The following is a 15,990-nucleotide window of genomic DNA, read 5'->3' on the forward strand; positions in this document are numbered from 1 at the left end:
AGTAGAGATGAGGTTTCACCATGTTGGCCAGGCTGGTCTAGAACTCCTGACCACAGGTGATCCACCTGCCTCAGCCTCCCAAAATACTGGGATTACAGGCGTGAGCCACCACAGCTGGCCTCCTTGATTCTTTTTTCTTTTTTTTTTTTGAGACAGAGTCTCGCCCTGTTGCCCAGGCTGGAGTACAGTGACGTGATCTTGGCTCACTGCAGGCTCCTCCTTCCAGGTTCACGCCATTCTCCTGCCTTGGACTACAGGCTCCTGCCACCACGCCTGGCTCATTTTTTGTATTTTTTACTAGAGATGGGGTTTTGCCATGTTAGCCAGGATGGTCTCAATCTCCTGACCTCGTGATCTGCCTGCCTCGGCCTCCCAAAGTGCTGGGATTACAGGCATGAGCCACTGCGCCTGGCCCCTCCTTGATTCTTAATGATCTTTTTGTCCTTGTGTTGATTTCTGTGCATTTGAGGAAGTAGTCATCTCTTTTAGTCTTTACCAATTCATTTCTGTGAGGAAAGACCTTCAGCAGTCAGCCTAGCCTGGGGTTCTGGATGGGTCAGCTGGTAGTACCTGTGGGCAAGCAGGGCTTGCTGCTGGAATCTCTGGTTGAACTTGGTAGCTGCCCATACTCTGAGGTTAGGTGGGGCTTGTCTCTGGGGTCTGAGGCCAGTGCAGGTCTGTTGGCTGGGCTCTGAGGTTAGGAGGGGCAGCTGGCTGGGCTCCACGTTTAGGCCAGGCTGCTCTGTGATTGGGGAGGGCTGCAGGCTGCACTCTGGAATTTCCCCGGTCAGGTGAGGCTACAGGGTATGCACCATAGATGGGTAGGACTATAGGCTGCATTTTGCAATCAGGTGGGGTTGTATGTTGTGTTTTGCTGTTGAATGGGGACATTGGCTGAATTTTTTGCCTGGATGGGGCTGCTGGCCCTGCTCCAAGGTTAGACGGGTTCTGTGGCCAGGCTGTCTAGTTGGACTACCTGGTCCTTTGGAGTTGGAGATTCAGCTATACGATTAGGTGAGGCCATAGGCTGTGCTCAGCTGAGGTCAGACTGGACCACTGGCACAGGAGCCAACCCAGGCACAACTGTTGACTGTGCTTGTTGGATAGACATGCTGTAGATGGGCAGAGCTGCTGGTTGGGCTCTCTGGTTGGGTGAGGCCACTGGCAGGGATGTGGTCTCATTGTCGTGATTCGCATTGTCATGATACTGGTTGGCGTGAGCCCCACCCCCTTCTTTGTTCCTAGCTGACTCCAGTGGTCTAGCCCTCCCATTTCTTCCCTATGAGGCACGACAGACATGGATCTCCTGGGAAGCACCCTGGAAAGCTGGGAAAGTTGGGGAAGCTGAATGTCTGCCTCAGGCTCTCATTTTCCCACTGCAGAAACTATAGGCCCAGGGGATCACTCTCTGGCCCCATGTGGGCCTGGTGAGGGGCGATGCAGTCAAAAAATCAAGTCGCTCTTACCATTCTAATGTGGCTTTTGGTATTTGTGCTCCAAGGGAGTGCTTAAGCACTAGGCTCTGGAATTTTCACAAAGGTGTTCTTGTCTGTGGCTAATTACTAATTGGCATTTCTGTGATAGTAACTAAAACCTGGACCTCCTATTCCACCATCATGTTCTTGGACTTGTTTTTATTATTTATTTATTTATTTATTTATTTATTTATTTATTTGAGATGGAGTCTCGCTCTGTCGCCCAGGCTGGAGTGCAGTGGCGCGATTTCGGCCCACTGCAGCCTCTGCCTCCTGGGTTCAAGCAATTCTCCTGCCTCAGCCTCTTGAGTAGCTGGGACTATGGGGCACACCACCACGCCTGGCTAATTTTTTGGATTTTTAGTAGAGACAGGGTTTCACTGTGTTAGCCAGGATGGTCTCAAACTCCTGACCTCGTGATCCGCCTGCCTTGGCCTCCCACAGTGCTGGGATTACAGGCGTGAGCCACCGCGCCCAGCCTTTTATTTATTTTTAATTTTAATTTTTTTGAGACCCTATTTCTGTTTTGGAATAATTTTATGTTTACAGAACATTTTCAGAGATAATACGGAGTACAGAGAGTTCCTGGCTCTCCCTAACTCAGTTTTCCCTAATGTTAACCATCTTACATTACCATGGTATATTTGTGAAACTGAAACACCTACCTTGGTACATTAGTATCAACTAAACTCTGGACTGTATTTAGATTTCTCCTGTTTTTCTTTTTTTCTTTTTTTTCCCCTTTCTTTTTTTGAGACAGGGTCTCATTGTGTCTCTCCAGGCTGGAGTACAGTGGTGTGATCACATCTTACTGCAACCTCGATCACCCCTGGCTCAGGTGATCCTCCTGCCTCAGCCTCCCTAATAACTGGGACTACAGGCACGTGCCACCATGGCCTGACTCATTTTATTTTATTTTATTTTTTGTAGAGACTGGGTTTCACCATGTTGCCCAGGCTGGTCTGGAGCTCCTGAGCTCAAGAGATCTGATCCTTCTGCCTTGGCCTTGCAAAGTACTGAGATTACTGGTGTGAACCACCACAGCCAACCCAGGTTTTCTGCAATTTTTTTTTTTGATTTCAGGATCCAATCTAGGATAACTAAATTGTGTTTAGTTGTCGTGTCTTCTTAGTTTCTTCTGGTCTGTGATGGTTTCTTAGTCCTTCCCCTGCCCCCTGGTAATTTATTTGACAGCTTTGGGGAAAACTGGTCAGGTATTTTGTAGAAGGGTCCTCATTTTGGTTTTGTCTGCTGTTTTCCTTATAATTAGACTGGGCTTGTGGATTTTTGGAAAAATACACAGGTAAAGTACCTGTCTCAGTTATATGAAATCAGTATGGACTTAAGTATTCAGTTTATATTTTGGATTAAAGTCCCACATTGATTTATTTTATTGCTCAAGTTGTTTTATCTTTAGCCATTGAGAGCTCTTTCAGATTGGCCTTGGCCTTAGAATCTGTCGTTTCTCCAGAGAGTAGGGCTTGTTTCTCTGTCAGTCTGATCTTCATTCCTTTGTAGAGACTTCATTTGTGGTATCTTGATAACTTTTAGAAACCACCCTCTTAGGAGGGGGTTTGTTAGTGCTGTTACGATTTTCTTTTTTAAGAGATTATGATTGGGATGGATAGATGTTTAGTTTGCTAACCTGATCTAATATTATTAATTTTTGCTAAAGAGAATTTGTAGCATCTAGAGCTGTATGCTTTACAATTTTTCATTGTATGATGTTTAACATATAGAAAAAATATGAATGTAAAACATCTAAGTTATGAGGCATAATGATAAACATTTGCAAGCTTATTAGTTGTCTTGAAAACTAGAACATTACCAGTACATTACTATTTATTTATTTGTCTGTTTCTGTCCTATCCTATCCTTTTACTACTCTACAGAGTTAGCTGTTCCCCTGAATTTTGGGTTTATCACTTCCTTCCTTTTATAAACCACATTATATATATTCCTAAACAATATACTGTTTATTTTTGCTTAATTGTGAAGTTTATAAAAATGTTGGCCGGACGCGGTGGCTCACGCCTGTAATCCCAGCACTTTGGGAGGCCGAGACGGGCGGATCACGAGGTCAGGAGATTGAGACCATCCTGGCTAACATGGTGAAACCCCGTCTCTACTAAAAATACAAAAAAAAAATTAGCTGGGCGTGGTGGCGGGTGCCTGTGGTCCCAGCTACGTGGGAGGCTGAGGCAGGAGAATGGCGTAAACCTGGGAGGCGGAGCTTGCAGTGAGCTGAGATCCAGCCACTGCACTCTAGCCTGGGCGACACAGCGAGACTCTGTCACAAAAAAAAAAAAAAAAAAGTTAAACTGTGTGTAGGCTTTTGTGATTTTTTTTTTTTTTTTTTTTTTTTGAGATAGAGTTTCGTTCTTGTTGCCCAGGCTGAAGTGTGATGGCGTGATCTTGGCTCACCACAATCTCCGCCTCCCGGGTTCAAGTGATTCTCCTGCCTCAGCCTCCTGAGTGAGTAGCTGGGATTACAGGCTTGCGCCACCATGCCTGGCTAATTTTTTGTATTTTTAGTAGAGATGGGGTTTCTCCGTGTTGGTCAGGCTGGTCTCGAACTCCTGACCTCAGGTGATCCACCAGCCTTGGCCTCCCAAAGTGCTGGGATTACAGGTGTGAGCCACGGCACCCAGCCTTGTTTTAGTTCTTTATTTTAGAAAGTTCCAAACTCATAAAAGTAGATTCGGCTGGGCATGGTGGCTCATGCCTGTAATCCCTGCACTTTGGGAGGGCGAGGTAGCCAGATCACCTGAAGTTAGGAAATTCGAGACCAGCCTGGCCAACATGGTGAAACCCCATCTCTACTAAAAATACAAAAATTAACGGGTATGGTGGTGTGCACCTGTAATTCCAGCTACTTGGGATACTGAGGCAGGAGAATCACTTGAACCCCGGAGGCAGAGGTTGCAGTGAGCTGAGATCGTACCACTGCAGTCCAGCCTGGGTGGCACACTGAGACTCTGTCACAACAACAACAACAAAAATGTAGATTTATCCTGCTTTGTAAAAACTCTTATTTTTTTCTACTCACACACCACCACAGCAATTATCAACACAGAAAAAGAATTCTGTGGCCAAGTGTGTGGGCAATTTTCCCCACACACCAATTAGCTGACACCAGTTGGGTGTTCTGCAGTTCAATGCCGACACTACCTACCTGGAGATAGTGTCAGATCCCACTGGTTGAATGCGCAGTCTCCAAGATTGCCCCCTAGCACTCATCAGTCACAAGTCTGGGCCTCAAGACCACCAGCTTCACTCATGTTGGAGTTCCCTTGATTCTCTCTTTGGGTTTGTTTAATTTGCTAGAGTGTTTCACAGAACTCAGAGAAACTCTTTTATGTTTACTGATTTATTCTAAAGGCTATTGCAAAGTATACAGATGAAGAGATTTGTCTGGCAAGGTATGGGGGAAGGTGCACTGACTTTCCATGTCTTCTCTGGGGCGTCACCATCCACGAACCTCCATCCAGGTGTTCAACTAGCCGGAAGCTCTCCAAATCCAGTCCTCTTAAGTTTTTATGGAAGCTTTATGATGTCAGCATTCCTTCTCCCAGAGTACAGAGTGGGACTCTCCCTCTCTCTGTTTTTTTTTTTTTGAGACACATTCACTCTGTTGCCCAGCTGGAGTGCAGTGGCATCATCTTGGGTCACTGCAACCTCTACCTCTGAGTAGCTGGGATTATAGGCATGCACCACCACGCCCAGCTAATTTTTGTATTTTTAGTAGAGATGGGGTTTCACCATGTTGGTAAGGCTGGTCTCAAACTCCTGACCTCAAGTGATGCTCCCGCCTCAGACTCCCAAAATGCTGGGATTATAGGAGTGAACCATCCTGCCCTGCCTGGAGAGGGGCTTAAGACCCACAATGAGAAAGGGGTATTGGAAGACATAGAGTTCTACCTTAGGACAGTTGTGGCCTTTGAGGCCTGACATACCTAATATTATAACAAAAGACTCTGACAAGGGCTATGGGAGTTATGGGCCAGGAGCTGTAGTCGAAAACCTATGTGTGTGTGTGTGTGTGTGTGTATGTATGTATGTATGTCCATGTCCGTATATGTATATATCATAACACCATACAGCCCCAATAACTGTCAATCTAATTTTATATACATACCCTCTGCCCAGTTATTTTAGAGCAAATCCCAGTCATATCATTTAATCTGTCAAGTTACTTTTGTATATCTCTGAAAGATCACATAAATTACTATAATAGCATTATCCTGCCTATAGAAAATGAACTTATTCTCTAACATATTATCAAATATTCATGTTTTCTTAATTGTTTTATTGTTTTTTCCTCATGTATTTGGATTGGGACTCAAATAGGGTCTAAGTTGTGATTGCTTGAGATGTGTTCGTTAAGATCTTTTTCAGTCTGTAGGTTCTTTTTTCATCTTGCTCTTTTTGTGTTGAAGGAAACTGAATCACTTTTTCTAAAAGTTTGCTACAGTCAGGATTTTGCGGTTTAATTTGCTACTGTTTTAATTAGGATTTGGGTACGTATGGATAAAACATAAATAATCAGCTGGGTGTGGTGGTGCATTCCTGTAGTCCCAGATACTTGGGAGGCTGAGGCAGGAGGATCTTTTGGGCTCAGGAGTTTGAGGCTGCAGTGAGCTATGTTCATGCCACTTCACTCCAACCTGGGCAACAGAGCAAGACCCTGTCTCTAAAAACAAGGATTAACAAAAATTAAATATGCTTTTATTTCTGGTTCTTTTTTCTGTCAGTTTTTGATACCAGTATTATGCTGATCTCATATGAGAACTTGAAATTCAGCAACATTCATTCAGCAGGACTTACTGAGCACTACTGTGTCCAGGCACTATGCTTGGTGTAATGGTGAATGAGACAGAAGTGGTATTTGTCCTCGTAGTGCTTAAAGGCTAGTGGGGAAGACAGACAATAAACAAATCCTGAATAAATTGATAAGCTGCAAGTATATATTTGTTCCCGTTTTATGTGTTGGAATAGGTTAAATAAAATAGGAATAATCTGTTTCTTAAATATTTAATAGAACTTTAAATAAAGACATCTGTTCTGGTATTTATTTTAGCATACACATATTTCATAAGCATGTGAAATTACCTAAGAACCCTTTTTCTCTCCCCATAAATCTTTGACACCGTGTGAAGTTGTTCCATCCTTATATTGTTTTTCCTTTAGGCCTACAATGTTCCCCTGGGGATTTGAGTTTTCAAGTTTCGTGAACAAGGCTCTATTACTTACTTCTGTGGGAAAAATCATTCAGGTTTCACATGATGGAAACAGAATGATACAATCCACTGAGTTTGAAGACTCCAAGAAGAACAAAAAATTATGTTTGTGATTACTTATTTCAGGTTAAATTAATAGCTTCTAGTATGGTAACTTCTTTTTGTTTTAAAATTAACCAGTTAGAGACTGGGCATGGTGGTTCATGCCTGCAATCCCAGCGTTTTAGGAGGCCACAGCGGGCAGATCACTTGAGGTCAGGAGTTTGAGACCAGCCTGGGCAACATGGTGAAACCCTGTCTCTACTAAAAATACAAAAATTAGCTGGGTGTGATGACACACACTTGTAATCCCAGCTACTCGGGAGGCTGAGGCACAAGAATCTCACTGCTGCACTCCAGAGTGGAGAGGACAGAGCAAGACTGTCTCAAGACGACAACAACAACAACAAAAAACTAACCCGTTAGTATTGTATTAGTTACTTGTAGAGTAAAATAGTGTCAAATGGTAAGGATTTTCTTCTTAAAAAAAAAAGGGTGTGAATTGTACATATTTACTGAGTCAAGTATACTTTCTGAGTTAAGTATACACAGTCCACACCCAATTTTTTTTTTTTTAAGAAGAAAACACCCATTTGTTTTTATGTGCCCTCAGAATTAAGATGAAGTCTTGTGCTATCTTTTTTATATGTTTAAGACTAGAAAAACCAGTGAAATTCATAGTTAGAAAATAATCTATCTCTAGTCCTTTAATTCTGGAAAGAATTCCAGAGATCATTTATTCCAGTAGTCTCATTTTATGGAAGAAGCCCTAAAAGTTCTTTTGTTTATTTCAGAGGTTTTTACTGGTTCTACAAGTCTTTTAATTGTCCAGGGTGCTCTTGTCTTTCTTGCCTTCTGGTATGAATTGTGATACGATTTTTGGAGTTGGGAAGGAAATATTTTTGGTTCAGTAACTTCTTGACATTATTTTTTTGCCAACCAGTGTTTATTCAGTTGCAAGAATTAAATTGATAAGTTCGTGGTCAGATTTCCTCTTGAGGACACTGCACTTTTACCGAACTCTCTGAATAAAATACCTTAAATAAATTGTAATGAATTGGTTAAGATGCTGACTTGAAATTTCTGATTGGCTAATGCTTTTATTTTTTATTTTTATTTTTTTTGAGGCAAGTTCTCACTCTATTACCCAGAGTGAGAGTGCAGGCTGGAGTGCAGTGGCGCCATCACTATTCACTGCAGCTTCGACTTCCCCAGGCTCAGGCGGTCCCCCGCCTCACCCTCCTGAGTAGCTAAGACTACAGGCATGTGCCACCACACATGGCCAGTTTTTGTATTTTTTGTAGAGATAGGTTGTCACTATGTTGCTCAGGCTAGTCTTGAACTCCTGGGCTCAAGTGACCCTCCAGTCTCCCAAAGTGCTGGGATTACAGGCCTGAGCAATCACACCCAGCCCTGACTAATGCTTTGATGTCATGACTCCCATTCTGATTTTTTTTTTTTTTTTTTTTTTAGATGGAGTCTCGCTCTGTCGCCCAGGCTGGAGTGCAGTGGCCGGATCTCAGCTCACTGCAAGCTCCGCCTCCCGGGTTTGGGCCATTCTCCTGCCTCAGCCTCCTGAGTAGCTAGGACTACAGGCACCCGCCACCTCGCCTGGCTAGTTTTTTTTTTTTTTTTGCATTTTTTAGTAGAGACGGGGTTTCACCGTGTTAGCCAGGATGGTCTCGATCTCCTGACCTCGTGATCCGCTTGTCTTGGCCTCCCAAAGTGCTGGGATTACAGGCTTGAGCCACCGCACCCGGCCCCATTCTGATTTTTAACTAGTCGTTACTTTCCTGTACTTCCATTATGGTAGTCCCGTAAGACTTACAATTTCAGATTTTTTTTGGTAACTACAAGAGATTATTGTTTTAGCTTTTTCATTTTAAAAATATTGTTTCATCTAGTTATATTCTCAAATTACATATTGGGTAGAATTATTAGTTATATAATTATCTATTAAATTTTCAGGAAGTTTGAAGGGAGAGAGAGTAAGTGAAAAGCTACCCCTGCTAAAGATTAGACACCATACTAGATGTTTGGAGGATTAAGAGGAGACCAGAGCTAAGGAAAATCTTTGTCTGGATTTTATTGACCCATTTTGGAATTAGCTGCAGTTCTTAAGAAATCAAGATTGGGTCAGCAGGACATAGAGGCTCATGTCTGTAATCGCAGCACTTTGGGAGGCCGAGGCGGGAGGATCACGAGGTCAAGAGATTGAGACCAGCCTGGCCAATATGGTGAAACCCCGTCTCTACTAAAAATACAAAAATTAGCCAGGTGTGGCGGCGGGTGCCTGTAGTCCCAGCTACTCAGGAGGCTGAGACAGGAGAATCGCTTGAACCTGGGAGGCAGAGGTTGCAGTGAGCCAATATCGCGCCACTGCACTCCAGCCTGGCGACAGAGTGAGACTCCATCTCAAAGAAAAAAAAGAAAAAATCAGTTTGGGTCAATAATTTGCTTTTACAATACTATTTTATCTCTGTATGTACTTATTTGTCACTTTGTAATTTTTAGGGAGTTGCTTTTCAACTGTAATCTTGTTTTTTATTAAACTGTGAAATGAACTTTGTATTCAGTCACTAGTTGTGTTTCTCCCTTCCAAGTACTAACCAGGCTTAACCCTGCTTCTGAGATCAGACAAGATCAGGAGCGTTCAGGAGGTTTGGTTGTAGACACTAGTTGCTTTGCTTATAAGCCTTAAGTATACCTTACAATTAATAACTTTGGTAAAACTTCATTTGAAAATTAAGACTAAGCCTGAGCAACACGGCAAAATCCCATCTCTACAATTGTAAAATTAGCTGAGCGTGGTGTTGGGTGGTCCCAGCTACTCTGGAGGCTGAGGTGGGATGATCGCTTGAGCTCAGGAGCTTGAGGCTGCAGTGAGTCAAGATTGTGCCACTGCATTCCAGCCTGGGTGACAGAGGGAGACCTTGTCTCAAAAAAAAGAAAAGAAAAAATTAAGACTAAATTCATCTAGTGAGAAAACATGTATTACAGCATCTTGACTTAAAAAAAAAAAACCCTTCATTTTCTGAGTTTTTCATAAGCCAAGTATTTTCTTAGATTTGAAGTCTTAGAATTAGGTTATTTTGGCTCACTAGCTGTATGTGTAGAGTGAAAATAGTATTTCTACATTTGGTCAGTTGCATAATGTTACTATACCTTTGATCCATCTGGAATTTATTTTGGTATGCAGTGTGAAGCAAACATCGGATTTTACTTTTTTCTAGATGACTACCCAGTTGTCCCATGACTTGATTTTAAAAAGCAGCTTTATTATATACCAAATGTTTATATTTTGGGTATTTTTAGGGATTTCTACTTTGTTCCATTAATCTGTATCTGTACCAATACAACACAGCTTTCAGTGTTGTATCTTCTGATATTTTAATATCTGATAAGCTAGTCTCCATTTTCTTTGGAGGTTTTTTCTTTTTTTTTTTTCTGCGTTTGCTTAATTGTTATTTCTTTTTTTTGAGAGGGAATTTTGCTCAATGGCGTGAGCTCAACTCACTGCAACCTCTGCCTCCCAGGTTCAAGTGATTCTCCTGCCTCAGCCTCTGGAGTGGGTTAGGATTACAGGCTCCTGCCACAGCTGATTTTTGTATTTTTAGTAGAGACGAGGTTTCACCATGTTGGCCAGGCTGGTCTCAAACTCCTGACCTCAAGTGATCTACTCACCTCGGCCTCCCAAAGTGCTGGGATTACAGGCGTGGGTCACCGTGCCTGGCTGCTTAATTGTTATTTTTACATGAACTTTAGAATCAGCTTGTCTAGTTAAAAAAAAAAAGGAAAACATAGTATTTCAGTTTTCATTTGGATCATGGCAAATTTGTGTAGCAACTTAGAATTGATCTTAATAATGTTGAATGTCCTGCTCAAGAGTATTGTATGTTTTTCTAGTTGTCTTAAGTTTTCTTTTGTGTCTTTCAGTACAGCTTTTGTTTTCTCTCTTTATGTCTTCAGTTTATTCCCAGTTCTTAACTGCTGTGGTATATTGGTATGTTGTGTGTTTCTCTTATATTTCTTTTTTTTTCTTTCTTTTTTTTTAAAGAGATGGGATCTTGCAATGTTGCCCAGGCAGGCTGGCCTCGAACTCCTGGGCTTAAGCAGTTCTCTTGTTTCAGCACGTTATATTTATTATCTGGCTATGTATATATGAAGGCTGTTTCAGAGTATTAGTTTGTTTCAGAATATTAATTTTGTATCCAGAAATACTTTATAGCATTCTCTTGTCAGTTTTTGGGTTTTCCTGAGAAAGTTTCTTATCTGAGTTTTTATACTTTTTATTTCTCCCATCTAATATGAAATAACAATGCTAAGCAGTTGTGATAATAGACATCTTTGTCTTGTTGCTGTCCTTCATGGGAATACTTGCATAGTCTCCCCACTAGTCAGCATGCTCTGGTATTTGATATTTTTTTTTGTTTTTAAAAACTCATGTAAAAGAGATAGCCATATGATTTTTCTTCTTTGAGCATTTAATATATGCTGAATTATATCAACAGAATTGTTAGTGTTGGTTTTGGACTGTATTTATGCAAAAAAATCTCACTTGGACATGGTTTATTCCTGCTGGTAATTTTGGTTGTTACTTTTTTTTTTCCCATCAAGGATTTTCTTATCTGTATTTATATATGAGATTTTTCCGAAGTTTTTTGGCACCAATATTATACTCATTTTGTAAATACAAATTGGACACTTTTTCTGTATTTTGGATCCATTAAAATCCCTTTGGAGGCCTGGCACGGTGGCTCATGCCTGTAATGAGGCAGGCAGATCACCTGAGATCAGGAGTTCGAGACCAGCCTAGCCACCATGGTGAAACCCTGTCTCTACTAAAAATAAAAAAATTAGCTGGGTGTGGTGGTGGGCAGCTGTAATCCCACCTACTCGGGAGGCTGAGGCGGGAGAATTGTTTGAGTCTGGATGGTGGAGGTTACAGTGAGCCAAGATCGTGCTGGTTATTGACTCAGCTACTTACTTTTATTTTTATTTTTTGAGGTAGAGTCTCATTTTGTTACTCAGGCTGGAGTGCAGTGGCGTGATCTCAGCTCACCGCAACCTCCACTTCCTGGGTTCAAGCTATTCTCCTGCCTCAGTCTCCCGTGTAGCTGAGATTACAGGCATGCGCCATGACACCTGGCTAGTATTTTTTGTATTTTTAGTAGAGACGGAGTTTCGCGATAGTGGCCAGCCTGTTCTCAAACACCTGACCTCAGATGATCTGCCTGCCTTGGCCTCCCAAAGTGCTGGGATTACAGGCGTGAGCCACCACGCCCGGCCTGACTCAGCTACTTCTGATTTTGGAAATTTATCATGGTTTTCTTTGTGTCCTAATATTTACACAAGTTTTGTAAGATGTTCTTTGGGTATTTAAAAAGGTGTATTCTGCTTTCAAGATGCTTTTGATCTAACGATATAAATTAAATCTAGATTAGAACTAAATTAGATTTGTTATCTATTTCTGCCTAGTTGGTAGAAACACAGTGGTAATGCTGTGTTATTTGGGGCAATTCAAATACTGTTAGCTCTTCATGGTTTGCACTCTTTATTATTAATAAAGTAAAACACCTGTTACACCTCCATGACGTCTGTAACCTAGACTCATTTGTATGCTTACTGGTCTAGAAACCACTGATTTATTCTGTGTTTTTTCTCTCTCTGAAGTCGTTATCTTTCATTAGTTATATTTTGTGTGTTTTTTCCAACGCTCTGTTGAATTACATATTATTGTGCTTCTTTTTAGTCCCCTTATAGGTACTTGTTGCTTATCAAATTTTTTCCCCCTAATTACAAAGTATGTGTGTGTTAATCGTAGATAAATGTATTCATATGTGCTCAGTACAGGAAACCAGGAAAACGAATAGCACAAAAGGAAAAACCAAAAGGCTACATTTCTGATCTTGTTGCTATAGGCTAGTGACTCAAATTTTCTTTTTTAGTTTGCAGTAAAACAGGGGTGCTTAGGAAAAATCTGAACCAGTATTTTATTCCAGCTGAATTGAAAGAAATTGATGCATAAAGAAAAGCTTACTGGAGCTATTGATATGTTCCTCAGTATGAATCAGGGTACTGTGACCTCTTTTGTTGGCCTTCCATTATCAACCAAGTACGCCGATGTGCAGCAGACAGTAATAAGGGGGCTTAGTTTTGCAAATGCAGAGCTTGTAGACAGTGATAGAGCCTGAAAATAGTGTCTCTGGCTAATTCTCAGACTTAATTTGACTGAAAGCAAGGCCTCACAAATTGAATTCAGTCTTCACAGTTACGTTCTTAACTCACACACAAAAAAGATTCTAATACTATTCTGTTCAAATAAAAATTTACATGTTTTCTGGCCAGGTGCGGTGGCTCACGCCTGTAATCTCAGCACTTTGGGAGGCCAAGATGGGTGGATCACCTGAGGTCAGGAGTTCGAGACCAGCCTGGCCAACATGGCAAAAACCCATCTCTACTAAATATGAAAAAATTAGCTGGGCATGGTGGTGTGTGCCTGTAGTGCCAACTATCCGGGAGAGGCTGAGGCAGGAGGATTGCTTGAACCTGGGAGTCAGAGGGTTGTAGTGAGCCAAGATGGCGCCACCACACTCCAGCCTGAGCAACAGGGAGACTCCATCTCAAAAAAAAAAATTTTTTTTTTTTTTTACATGTTTTCTATAGGTATACTAGTTTACTGGTAGAGCGGTTGGAAATGTTTTGCCTTCTTGAAAGTTATAGTTAATTCACCAACCTTTTTCTTCTTTAAAAACATCGTTGCTGGTTTGAATACTTTATCAACCTTTGTGGAGCTCTTTCTGCATGTCAGGCCATATATAAAAGTATCTTTTTAAAATTTTTATAATAAGAATCATTTGAGGTTATTTCATATGTGGTATAAGGGAATGGCTTCCAGGCTTGGGTTTTATGGATCAGTAAGAAAAAAAAATGGGACAATGAACATATGATTGCTAGCTTTTAGTTTTGTCAATATAGACATTGTTGTCATTTATCTTGAATACTCAATATTTAATTTGGAAACATTAATATTTTTCCTTCATTTTATTCTCTCATTATAGATTTATGGTCTGTGCAGAGTTGGCTGATTATTCAGTCTACTACCTTTATTTTACTGATGAGGGAGCTGAGGCTCCAAAATGCCTTTGAGACCCCAGAGAGAAGACAGAAAACTTCTTTCTCGTGAATATAGTATAGCCTAATATTGACATGTTACTAGCAGTTACACACATAAATGTTGCTATGAGTTGTATGGGTGTTAATTTTTCTTCAGGCTTGAAATGTGATGATTCCCAAAGCCATCTTTTAATGTAAATTAGATAATTTCCTGGATTAATTTGTATCTTGGGAAATTACTGATTGCAGCTATTTTAGAAGTGTGACTATGATAGCTTACTGAGATTCTGAGTTGCTATTTTGTTTTGGGAAGCGATTTTTAGAGAGTATTATAATAATTTGACAGATATGCAAAAGAAAAGAAAGTGAAAATGAGAACATTAATACAGTTGCCCTTGGGCTTTCTCCTCCCTTTCTCAGACGGCCTGGTCCTTCCCAAGGTGTTTTTTATTATTACTTTTTAAAACTTTCCTGGTCTCCTATCCCTACCTCCTTCAACTTTTCCTTTTCCCATTTCTTCCCATTCCTTCACCCATCTCCTCTTCCTTCATCCTGGCTCCTCCTTCTCTTCCTGCATTTCTCTTGTTACCTGTTTCTCCATCTCTTTTTATTCTTATATTTATTCTTTGTTGTTTTTTGTGATGTCTTTAATAGGTAATTCAGATTTTAAGTTACCAGGTTTTCTTCCTGTAGTATTTGAACTGAAGTGATACTGAGCTGGAAAAATAGAACATCACTGATAAGTTGTTGGTTTTGGGATTTCTAAGTTTTGTTAGTGTAAAAGTTCTTGAATTAAGAATGCGTGTTCCAATCCATACCACCAACTAAAAAAGAAAAAGAATATGTTTTATTGTTATTTTTGATGAAACTTTCCCTTTAATAGAAGCATATATTTATTTTAGTGGAAATTTATGATTGCTTGTAAATTTTTTTTCCCTATCATTAATTATAGTTTTACATTAGTGGCAAATATTTCTTTCAGTCTTGTTTTGGGCACATTTTTTACATAAGGTAATTTAATGTAATTTATTAGAACATTTTAAATTTTATAATTATTGGCCAGGAGTGGTGGCTTATGCCTGTAATCCTAGCACTTTGGGAGGCCAAGGCAGGAGGATAGCTTGAGCTCAGAAGTTCAAATCAAGCCTGGTCAGCATAGTGAGACCTCATTTCTATTAAAATACACGCACGCATGCACACACACACATACACACTCTTATAGTTATTTTCTATTTATTATATGCTTTTAAAAAATTAAATACTTTTTTTAGTTCCATGTCTACTCCTATGTTATATGCTTTTAATAAACACTCTTAGTGTCATCACAACATTATCTTCTTGGCCGGGCGCGGTGGCTCAAGCCTGTAATCCCAGCACTTTGGGAGGCCGAGACGGGCGGATCACGAGGTCAGGAGATCGAGACCATCCTGGCTGACATGGTGAAACCCCGTCTCTACTAAAAAATACAAAAAAAAAAAAAAACTAGCCGGGCGAGGTGGCAGGTGCCTGTAGTCCCAGCTACTCGGGAGGCTGAGGCAGGAGAATGGCGTAAACCCGGGAGGCGGAGCTTGCAGTGAGCTGAGATCCGGCCACTGCACTCCAGCCTGGGCAACAGAGTGAGACTCTGTCCCAAAAAAAAAAAAAAATTCTGGATTTTCCGTTATTTAATCATTTTTCCATAATTGAGTATTTAGATAATAGGAGAGTATTGTAAAATAAATGGGTTTAGGAAAAATACAACCCTCCTAGCTTAAATCAGGAGGAATTGGATACCCTGAACAGACCAATAACAAGCAGCAAGATTGAAATGGTAATTTGAAAATTACCAACAAAAGAAGTGTAGGACCGGACAGATTCACAGCAGAATTCTACCAGACGTTCAAAGAAGAATTGGTACCAATCCTTTTGAAACTATTCCACAAGATAAAGAAGGAACCCTTCCTAATTCATTGTATGAAGCCAGCATCACTCTAGCAAAACCAGGAAAGGACATAACCAAAAAAGAAAACTACAGGCTGATATCCTTGATGAACATAGATGCTAAAATCCTTAACAAAATACTAGCTAACCGAATCCAACAACATATCAAAAAGATAATCCACCATGATCAAGTGGGTTTC

General features: G+C 40.8%; 1 protein-coding gene across 5 annotated transcripts in view; it reads left to right on the plus strand.

Moving 5' to 3' along the window:
* UBAP1 (ubiquitin associated protein 1) overlaps positions 1-15,990 on the plus strand; it is a 78,450-nt gene that overhangs the window by 19,226 nt on the left and 43,234 nt on the right. Inside the window, exon 2 of one of the 5 annotated variants that reach the window (XM_011980038.1) lies at positions 6,230-6,384. The exons of the other annotated variants lie outside the window; for them this stretch is intronic. The gene's annotated coding sequence lies outside the window, so the exon portion shown is untranslated. The remainder of the gene's footprint in view (positions 1-6,229; positions 6,385-15,990) is intronic. 5 annotated transcript variants of the gene reach the window in all.

Source organism: Mandrillus leucophaeus, unplaced genomic scaffold (genome assembly GCF_000951045.1).
Source record: "Mandrillus leucophaeus isolate KB7577 unplaced genomic scaffold, Mleu.le_1.0 Scaffold208, whole genome shotgun sequence".
In the NCBI taxonomy this organism is placed as follows: Eukaryota; Metazoa; Chordata; class Mammalia; order Primates; family Cercopithecidae; genus Mandrillus; species Mandrillus leucophaeus.